The sequence below is a fragment of the Atheta coriaria genome, unplaced genomic scaffold, assembly GCF_025399875.1.
Source record: "Atheta coriaria isolate IRGN ID8LTWV9N9 unplaced genomic scaffold, Caltech_Dcor_3.1 hic_scaffold_4_pilon, whole genome shotgun sequence".
Classification (NCBI taxonomy): Eukaryota; Metazoa; Arthropoda; class Insecta; order Coleoptera; family Staphylinidae; genus Dalotia; species Dalotia coriaria.
Window position 1 is genome coordinate 1209433 of NW_027045446.1, and position 8600 is coordinate 1218032.

The 8600-nt window shown below is 48.0% G+C and overlaps 1 pseudogene; it reads left to right on the plus strand.

Moving 5' to 3' along the window:
- The first annotated feature begins 6 nt into the window (after positions 1 to 6).
- On the plus strand, positions 7 to 8386 carry LOC135790775 (uncharacterized; annotated as a pseudogene).
- Positions 8387 to 8600: the final 214 nt, after the last annotated feature.

Here is an 8600-nt window from a genome sequence, read left to right on the forward strand (position 1 = left end):
CGTTCGCATAGTTGGTGACGTCACAGTATTGATCAGATCTGCCGTTTCTTCGGCGGTGCGCCATTTTGAAAAACAAACCAAGCGAATTACGAGTAACGCTAGCGCGTAATCCGATAGATAAATCTGTGATCATCCGTCCGACGTGCAGCCGCACGGAGTTAATTCGTCGTCGTTTGCGATTCACCCATTTGGACGGACCAAGGTAATAGGCGATTTTCACAAAGCGCGAACGGGTTTCGTAATTTTTCCCGGGTCCGCCGATGTTTTTGTAGCGGTGTAGCGCTTTTTACCGTTAGCTGATCTCGTCCAACACCGAACAGCCGAAACAAATCGTGCGTTAATTCCGGCCGTGAATAGTTCCTAATCTTAGGGTTGGGCAGAGTGCAATTGACGTGCGTTGGTTGTTTACGCGGAGTATAATTCGTTGATATTTGTGTGACCGATGTCAATTGAGTGGCGTGATTATTAAAAGTGTTTGCGTGCGTTCGTTTTTCCAGGATAACGGTTCGTTCATTGGGTCCTGAGGATCTAAATGGTTGTGTGCAGACAGCATGTCTACTCTGCCAGGGTTGGCCTCCAAGGGCGAGAAGGAAAAGGCCAAGTATCAAGTATTGGATATTAACAAGTTGTACAGGGTTAGCTTGGTAAGTCATCAATTTAACATTTCACGCGACTGTCAAAAGCGTCAAAAGTATACTGTTTTTTATAAATCAAACGAAAAATAACAACCAGAAATGGATTCGGTATTGAATTCTTGTTGATTTTAATGATTTGGTGGTTTATTTGATGGTTTCTGGTGGTTTTTAGGGGGAATCATCAGAGAATAAGCAGCAGAAGAGCACACTATCTCAGAAACATGGCATGCAAAGCTTGGGTAAGGTCCCCAACACTCGTCGCCCGCCCGCGAATCTCCCGTCACTGAAGTCTGAACACAGCGGCACGGACACCGCGGTTTCTTTGGTACCGTCGAATGGTTCAGGATGGGGCAAACAGGAGAGTACAGTTCAGACATCCACCACTACTACAGTATGTATTTTATTGTGTGTTTTATTTTATTTTGGTTGTTGTTTTATTATGAATGTGTGTTGTTTGGATGTAGGTTCAGGCAACATCAAACAATGTGAATGCGAACGCACCGATAGCAATAGCCGGGCCAGCGCTGAGCGCACACCAAGCTGCGATTGCTTTACCTGTGACGACGACAATTCAGCCCGCTGGGAGCGCAGGAGTCGGTGGCAAACAGCCACCGCCGCAGCATCCACAATCTTCTGCCAGTCCTGCCACAAATCTCGACAAGTCATGGAGCTCGGTGATGATCGGCAGCGATCCAAACGCGGCCCATCCGCCACCATACCAGAGCCCGCAATTCCAGCACGAGTTCCCCAGCCTGTCCGCTGGCGATGGCGGGCAACCACGCGCCGCTACCGACACCGGGGGGTACGCGCCCGGGCTAAGCCTGCGTCCGCAAACGGAGGGTTCATGGCTGCAGGGCGGCGGAGCACGCGTGCCCGCCGACAGCTCGGCAGTCCCCGGTGTCGGAGCGCAGCATTCGGCCCCGGGCGGCCCGCCCCTGCCGCCGCAGGTGCGCGGCTTCGTGCCCAATTTTATGTATCGAGCGGGCGGCGGAAATTATCCGGCGAACGGTCATGGCGGTGCGGCTATGCTCCAACAGCAGCAGCAGCAGCAACACACGCAGCAAGCGCCAGCGCGATCCAGACAAGATCCGCGCCACCGGGGCGGCAGCAACGACCCGGAGGAGCTTGCGCATCGCCCCATCATCAAAGAAGAGGACCTCAGCGGCATGGACAACCTCACCGGTGACATGGGCTGGGCGATCAACGACGATATTGACTACAACCAAAAACTCGCGTTCAGCGACGACGAGCTCAAGGAAGCCAAGGACATGCGCCGCAGTATGCGCGACAAGACTGACACTCATCTAATGGAAAACGACCCGAAACCGCAGCAGAAGCCACAGCCTCGCAGTCGACACGAGGAGGATGAATTCTCGGCGCAACGGCGCCGGCAGCAGCAAGAGATTGCGCACGCTGTCGAACGCGCCAAGCAGCGCAAGGAGGAAGAGGAGAAGAAGTTCCTCGAGACGCGTCAGGCGGCCGCCAAAAAGCTGCAGGAACTCAACGAGCGCATTGATAAAAGCAAACGCGACAAGGACGTTGACGACAATTGCGGAACGATTAATCCCGCATCAGTGCCGCCGCAGACAATCGCTCCTGTCCCGATTCTTCTACCCGAGTGGGAACGTGAGAAGGAGGTTGTGGTTGTCATGCGTCCGAAGCCAGACGCCGAGGACTTGAAGCACAAGACTTCCACGTCCACCGATTTTAAACATCTCACACAAATCGAGGGTCGTGCCAATTTCGGCCGGAAAGACTCGCGTACAGAGCGCAGCGTTGAAAAGGAACAACCTTCTGGAGGCGCGACGCAAACAACGCAACACAGCAGCTTCTCCAAACAGTTCCAGAATGACCTACCGCCGAGATTCCAACGGCAGCAGCAACTCAACGCGCAGAGCTCCTTCCAGTACGATAACAGATGGTCTCAGGGTGGGAGTCGCACGAGTCCTAGCAATCGTAAGTCTAGAGACGACGACAAGGACCCTGAGGATCGATACCGACGCCAGGATGATAACTATCGCTCGCAGGTATCGCACAGGTACGATTCGTCGAGGAAATCCTACGAAGATTACGACTTCAAACCGAAGGAAGATGATAAAATGCGTCGGGATGTTCGCCGGGAGATGATAAAGAGTCGAACTTTGATGGTATGACCATCAGTCGACAGAGTAGTGATGAGTGGCATGGGGATAAACGTCCGCAGCGGCCTGATAGTCGCGATTCGCGCACGTCGAGAGAATCTCGTGATTCAGCACGTCATTCCGAACCGAGGAGTATACCTCATGGGCCGAGGAGCCCATTGAAGAAAAGAAGAAGGAACACCGTATGGTCGTACCAGGACCCATCACAAAGGAGAAGATTGAAGCGGATGATTTGCGCAGTGAGAAGCGTAATCTCACCCAGTTGAAGCGAGGCGCCATGGGCGACCAGAGTCTGAATAAAAATTGGAGAAGCCTGAAGACGATAATGATTCGTGGAGTATTATGAAAAGGACAGTATTGATGAGCCAAAGGCGTGGGCGGATTCCATCCCACCAGCGGTGGAGAAGGAACTCCTCAAGGCTGGCATGTTGATGAAGGATGAAAAACGCGATGAGGAGGATGAGAAGAATAAAGAAGATAAGAAACGTGGTAGGTCTGATTCGCAGGGTAGTCGCAATCAGGGCTGGTCGGGTAATGTTCAAGTGTACCGGAACCCTGGTCGAATAATAAAAGAACACTGCACCGTTGCCGAGGAATCCACGTGGTGGTGTCGGTGGAGGCGCTGGGGTTTACGGACCAAGGGACAAGATATGACTGAGTCGGAGGGATCAGCTGATGATCAAGTTATGCTGGAGAATGGACCCAGTCCGAAGAGTTCAAAGAAATTGGAGAAGGACGAGAGGAATAAAGAAGCGCGCAGCACGGAGAAACAACAACCACTGGATCGTGACAATAGGGATCGTGGTAAAATGGATAAGAATCATTTTGTACCGCGGGGTGAACCCTCTCGTCATGGCAGGGGGGCTTCTTTATCCGGGAGTAGTTTCAGAGGTAGTCGGGGAGGGTCTAAACGGGTGGATACTTATGGACCGCCTGCAAAGAGCCCATTTTCGAATATCGACGAGAAGGATAGGAAACACGATGATGCTCCTGAAGATAAATCCGAGGATAAAAATCGCAAGAAGATTGATCCCAGGAAGAAACCTAAGCAAGACGGGGATGTCTCTGATAATTCGGATGTTGATGGTAGGAAATCGAAGAATTCTCAGAGGAGTGGGTCTATGCAAGGTATGTCCAGAGCGCGTGGCGGTGGTGGAAGTGGAGGTGGTGGGGGTAATACAGCTCCAAGACAAATGCCACCTGTTGATAAACGCGGCTTTGGTGGTCCACACCGCCAGAACGCCAATATCGGCGGTAATCTACCCTCATCACGAAATCTATCTTCAAAGGATAAGGATGGTAAAGATAAGGATAACACTTTATCATCAGCTATTGCTGATATCACCCTAAAAGAAGTAGAGATTCTAGATGGTGAGGTAGTAGATGATGGGTTCCAGGAGGTGAAGAGTAAAAAAACCGACAGGAGTGACCGCAAAATCGTCGAGAAAAGGAAGAGAAACCCAAGATGTCCGGAGGTATAATATCCAAACCAGAAAAAGATATTAAAAAGCCTTCGGATCGCAGTGTCAAAATGGGTCCATCGCCGCAACAGGTCAGTAACATAGCCAACATTCCATCACTCATGGCTACACCCATCAATCCGCCTCCGAATATGCCGCAGACACAGTCGCAGTCACAAAACAAGGGTCAGTTTGATCGCAATCGACAGAATAAGACACTCCCGCCGCGGTTCGCCAAAGCCAAGGAGCACAATCGCATGCAGAAGGCGCAAATGCAACAGGGTATATGCGACGACATCAAAATCAACAACCCCAATCACATGTACGGTGGCCTCAAGGATGGCCTGCATGTAGGTAGCACCTCGATCAATTCCAACGCGTGGGATAAACCACTCTCGCAACAAATGCGCGTTGATCAGAATCATGATTTGGTTGTGGGCATGGAGTGCAAAGCAACCCTGGAGGCTGCATTGCATCATCCTGGTGCCAGTGATGATAAAACAGTCCTGGATGGGTCGAAACCCTTGACTACGATTATTTTCGAGAATACCAATTATAAATCTGCACCGGGGCGCGTGGAGGTAACAGGAATGATAAACAACGTAAAATGGAGGATGGTATGGATGGTATACCTTATAACAAACCCATTGGTGATTTGTTAGGTAAAGATAAGACAGATATCCAGCTGCAATTGTTTAATAACAAGGAAGATTCAGCTGATATGAAGTTGGACTTTTTGGAGTCTGAAATCTCTCAGATTACTGAAGAGAAATCTTCAAAGATGAGTTTATCCAGGTCCAACATGAATACCAGCAATAATATCCTCACAGCTGACGCGTTGAATATGAAGATACAGTCGGTGAAGAAGGTTTGGGAGAACATACCGAATGTCATGGATGTAAATGATGATTCATTTGCTTCTTCATTCGTGACTGATTCCAGTACGATGGATGCCAACACAGCGTTCAGTAAAGGTTCAGAGGTACCGGATGACAACCATGATGTTTATAATTCATCGCCCAATGCGACGAATAGCACGACGAATGTGTGCAAAGTGAAACCCACACAGCAAGTGGCTGGCGGTGGTGGGCAGGTGGGCGGTGGACATCAACCACATTCCAATATTGTGGGGCCTGCACTCATGGGTCATGCGTTGTCTTCCCCGCCACCAATACAACCAGTCATGGGTGGATTAGGCCAACCTCCACAGCAGTACACCGCCAGTGGGCATATCAGCTATCAGACTGGACTGGGTAGTAATCAATACGGTGGTATACCAGCACCATCTCCTCCCAATGTGTTGAATTATTCCACGCAGCCACTGCAACAGACCGGGTTGTATGCGCCGTTCCAGCTTGACACGTCGCAGGTGATGAACAATCAGGGACGCTCGCAGTATTCGCAGTACTCGTTTGGTCTCGGGCAGACTGGATCCAGCCCGTATTCACAATCGATGTATCTGCCCACTGCGCAACCGCATGCCCCGCCCAATCAACAACCGGATTTGTATCAGAATATGAATAATTACCGCATGCCGAATACAGGACCATTCGGACAGAATCAACAGTTGAATAATCCAACCACTGTGTTGATTTCTTCAACGTCGAATTCGCTGATGTCGCCGTCTGTCAAGCCGAGCAATCAGCAGATAAGCGCGATTGGTACCAAGGCTGGCGGTGTAGGGCAGGCATACCAGCAACAATCACAACAGGGTCAACAGGTGTACATACCGTTTGATCCGACAATTACCGCGAATTATATGCAGACCGCCGGGGTGATTCAACGGGGACCCGGGGTGCAGAATAATGTCGTGCCTGGTTTGCAACCTTCGGGTCTGCAGCCATCTTCGTCGTTTTATTCCGGCTCGACGGGTGGACAGACTGGGTACTTCCAAGGACCAGGCAGTTCGAGTTTACCTTCGCAGATGCAACAGCATCAGGCCGGGTTCGGGCTGCAGCAGAGCGTTTTCCCCACGCACAATCAGTCGCACACGAACGCTGGAATGCAGAATTATCCCACGCCGTATTTGAGTGGCCAGCAGATGCAGCTGGCTGCGGCGGCCATGTCACAATACCGCTCGGCGAGTATTCAAAACCCGCAGTTTATGAAGAATCAGATTGGTGATCAAGGCCGGCAGCAGTTGAAGAGTCCCGGAAGTCAACAGGAAGTTTTATCTTCGGTTTTTTAACTCTGGTAAGTAATATTTAACAACAAAAAGTAATTTCAAGGTCATTCAATGATAAATTTCTTTGCAGGATCTCAGATTGCTTCGCCCAAATCACGCCAGCAGATGAAACAACCACCCCCACAACCCAGTCCGACCGCACACAGCAAATACATGTATGGTGGCATGTCCAGTCAACAGGGCGGACAGCAGGTAGGCTTGAGATTTGTTTGTGTTTGTTCTGCGAACACGCTGAAATCATCAAACAACACAATGTACTAGCATTGACTGTTACAGACCAGATACCCGACGCCCATTCAGCGCCCCGCCGGTAACTACCAGAGCCAGATGAGCAACGTGCAGAATAACTCTGGCAATCCCAATCAGAAACCGCACCGTATGAATAACAATTCCAACAATCGTTCGTCTGGCGGCGGCGGCGGCGGCGGCGGCGGCGGCCGATATTATGGGTCCCAAGGTTGGTACACTAACAATTACCAAACGAAACACAGATCAGGTCTACACATTTTTCTTTTTTATTATTTACACGTTGAATTGGAATCAATTTCTGTGTGAGGAAATTTATTCTGGTTTAAAGTTTGTTTTGTACACGTTTTTGTTTGTTTTCTACATGTTTTTCTGTGTGTGTGTGTGTGTGTGTGTGTGTGTGTGTGTGTTGGGGATGTTTTTATTGATTTTGGCGAATTTACAGGCGGAAATATGAATACTCAATCCGACAAAGCAGAAGAATCAAAACTGAACGACGGCGGCGTGAATTCTTCCAACCAGTCGTCGAGTGGCAGCTCGAAGCCGCCCGCCTCCGTCAGCCAGCCGAACGACAAACCAGACGTGAAAGAAGAAAACTGTGCTAAAGACTAATTCGTTCGTTTCTATTATTCTCTAAGTACTAAACTATGTGTTTGTAAATTCAATATTATTTTATTTAACTTAATTTATTCACTGCGGCGCACGCGTGCGCTTGGTATTCATTCTGCGAATTCTACGATTGCACGATTGCGAGGACAGGTCGTTGCACTTGTACATACATGTTTCGAAAAATGTCAAGCCATCATCCGACTGCCTCCAATCGCACATTGATACACACAAAAGAGTATATTATAAACAAGCAAACAAAAAAAATGATATTAATTGTGATATGAAAATGCAAAATTTATCGATTCGGACGAATGAGGTCTCTTCTCATCTCTACACTACATAAAATTTATTGATTATTTGAGCTGTCTTTGTTATATTTTGTATTACACATAACACACATAACATACACATGCATACAAACGATTACTCGACGCGCAAGTATTAGTGCTGAAAGAAGACGATTACAAACTAAGTACCGCATAATTGAAACTTTAAACAAAGATGTAAAACCGTAAGACGTTTAGCGATTTATTAGTGGAATTATAGTAAAACATGCATAGATGTAAGACATAGCGGAGGTGAAAGATTGCAGATGGAAGCAAGCAAGCTATATAACAACTTAGGTTTTTTTGCTAAACGAGATATAATGTTAGTTTTTATGTTGTTCTGTCCCGGACGCTAACAATACCGAATTCGATATGTATTTTGCCGTATTTCTCACATTTTGTAGCGCAATATTAATTCGTAGTCCTTGTATTTTAATTAGTGTAACGTCGGCTGAAAGATGATGATTGCAGGAGAGGAAGGACGAGCGCAGGGTGTATGCGCGTTCCTACTGGATGTGAAAATGCCTTTTAGAGATTTTTTACAACACAACAATCCGTGAAACAATCGAATGGTGGTGTGGTTCGCGTACACCCTCTCATTGCTGTATTGTCACTTGGATCATTCGTTCCCATTTTTAAATATAACGTACACTTATGCCCCTCCCAACGAGGTCTCTCATTCTACATTTGCATCAACAAGTTTAACTTGCTGTTCGACACACGATTTCGTCATCAGATATTTGTTGCTATCGAAAAAATATACGAGACATTTATAACAACTGGAGACGTGCGTTTTATCTGTAGAAATTTGTGTGAAATTTCAAATTATTACATGAATAATGTTGCAGATCATCGAAACTTGTGTTCCATAAGCTAGGGATGTCAAAAAGGGTTTTAGAAGATAAAATATCCATGAATATGTATATGATTGGCATAAAATGACAACTTGACCAATCAGAAGCCGCGAACTGTCAACTGTGCTATGATCACGTGGTCAC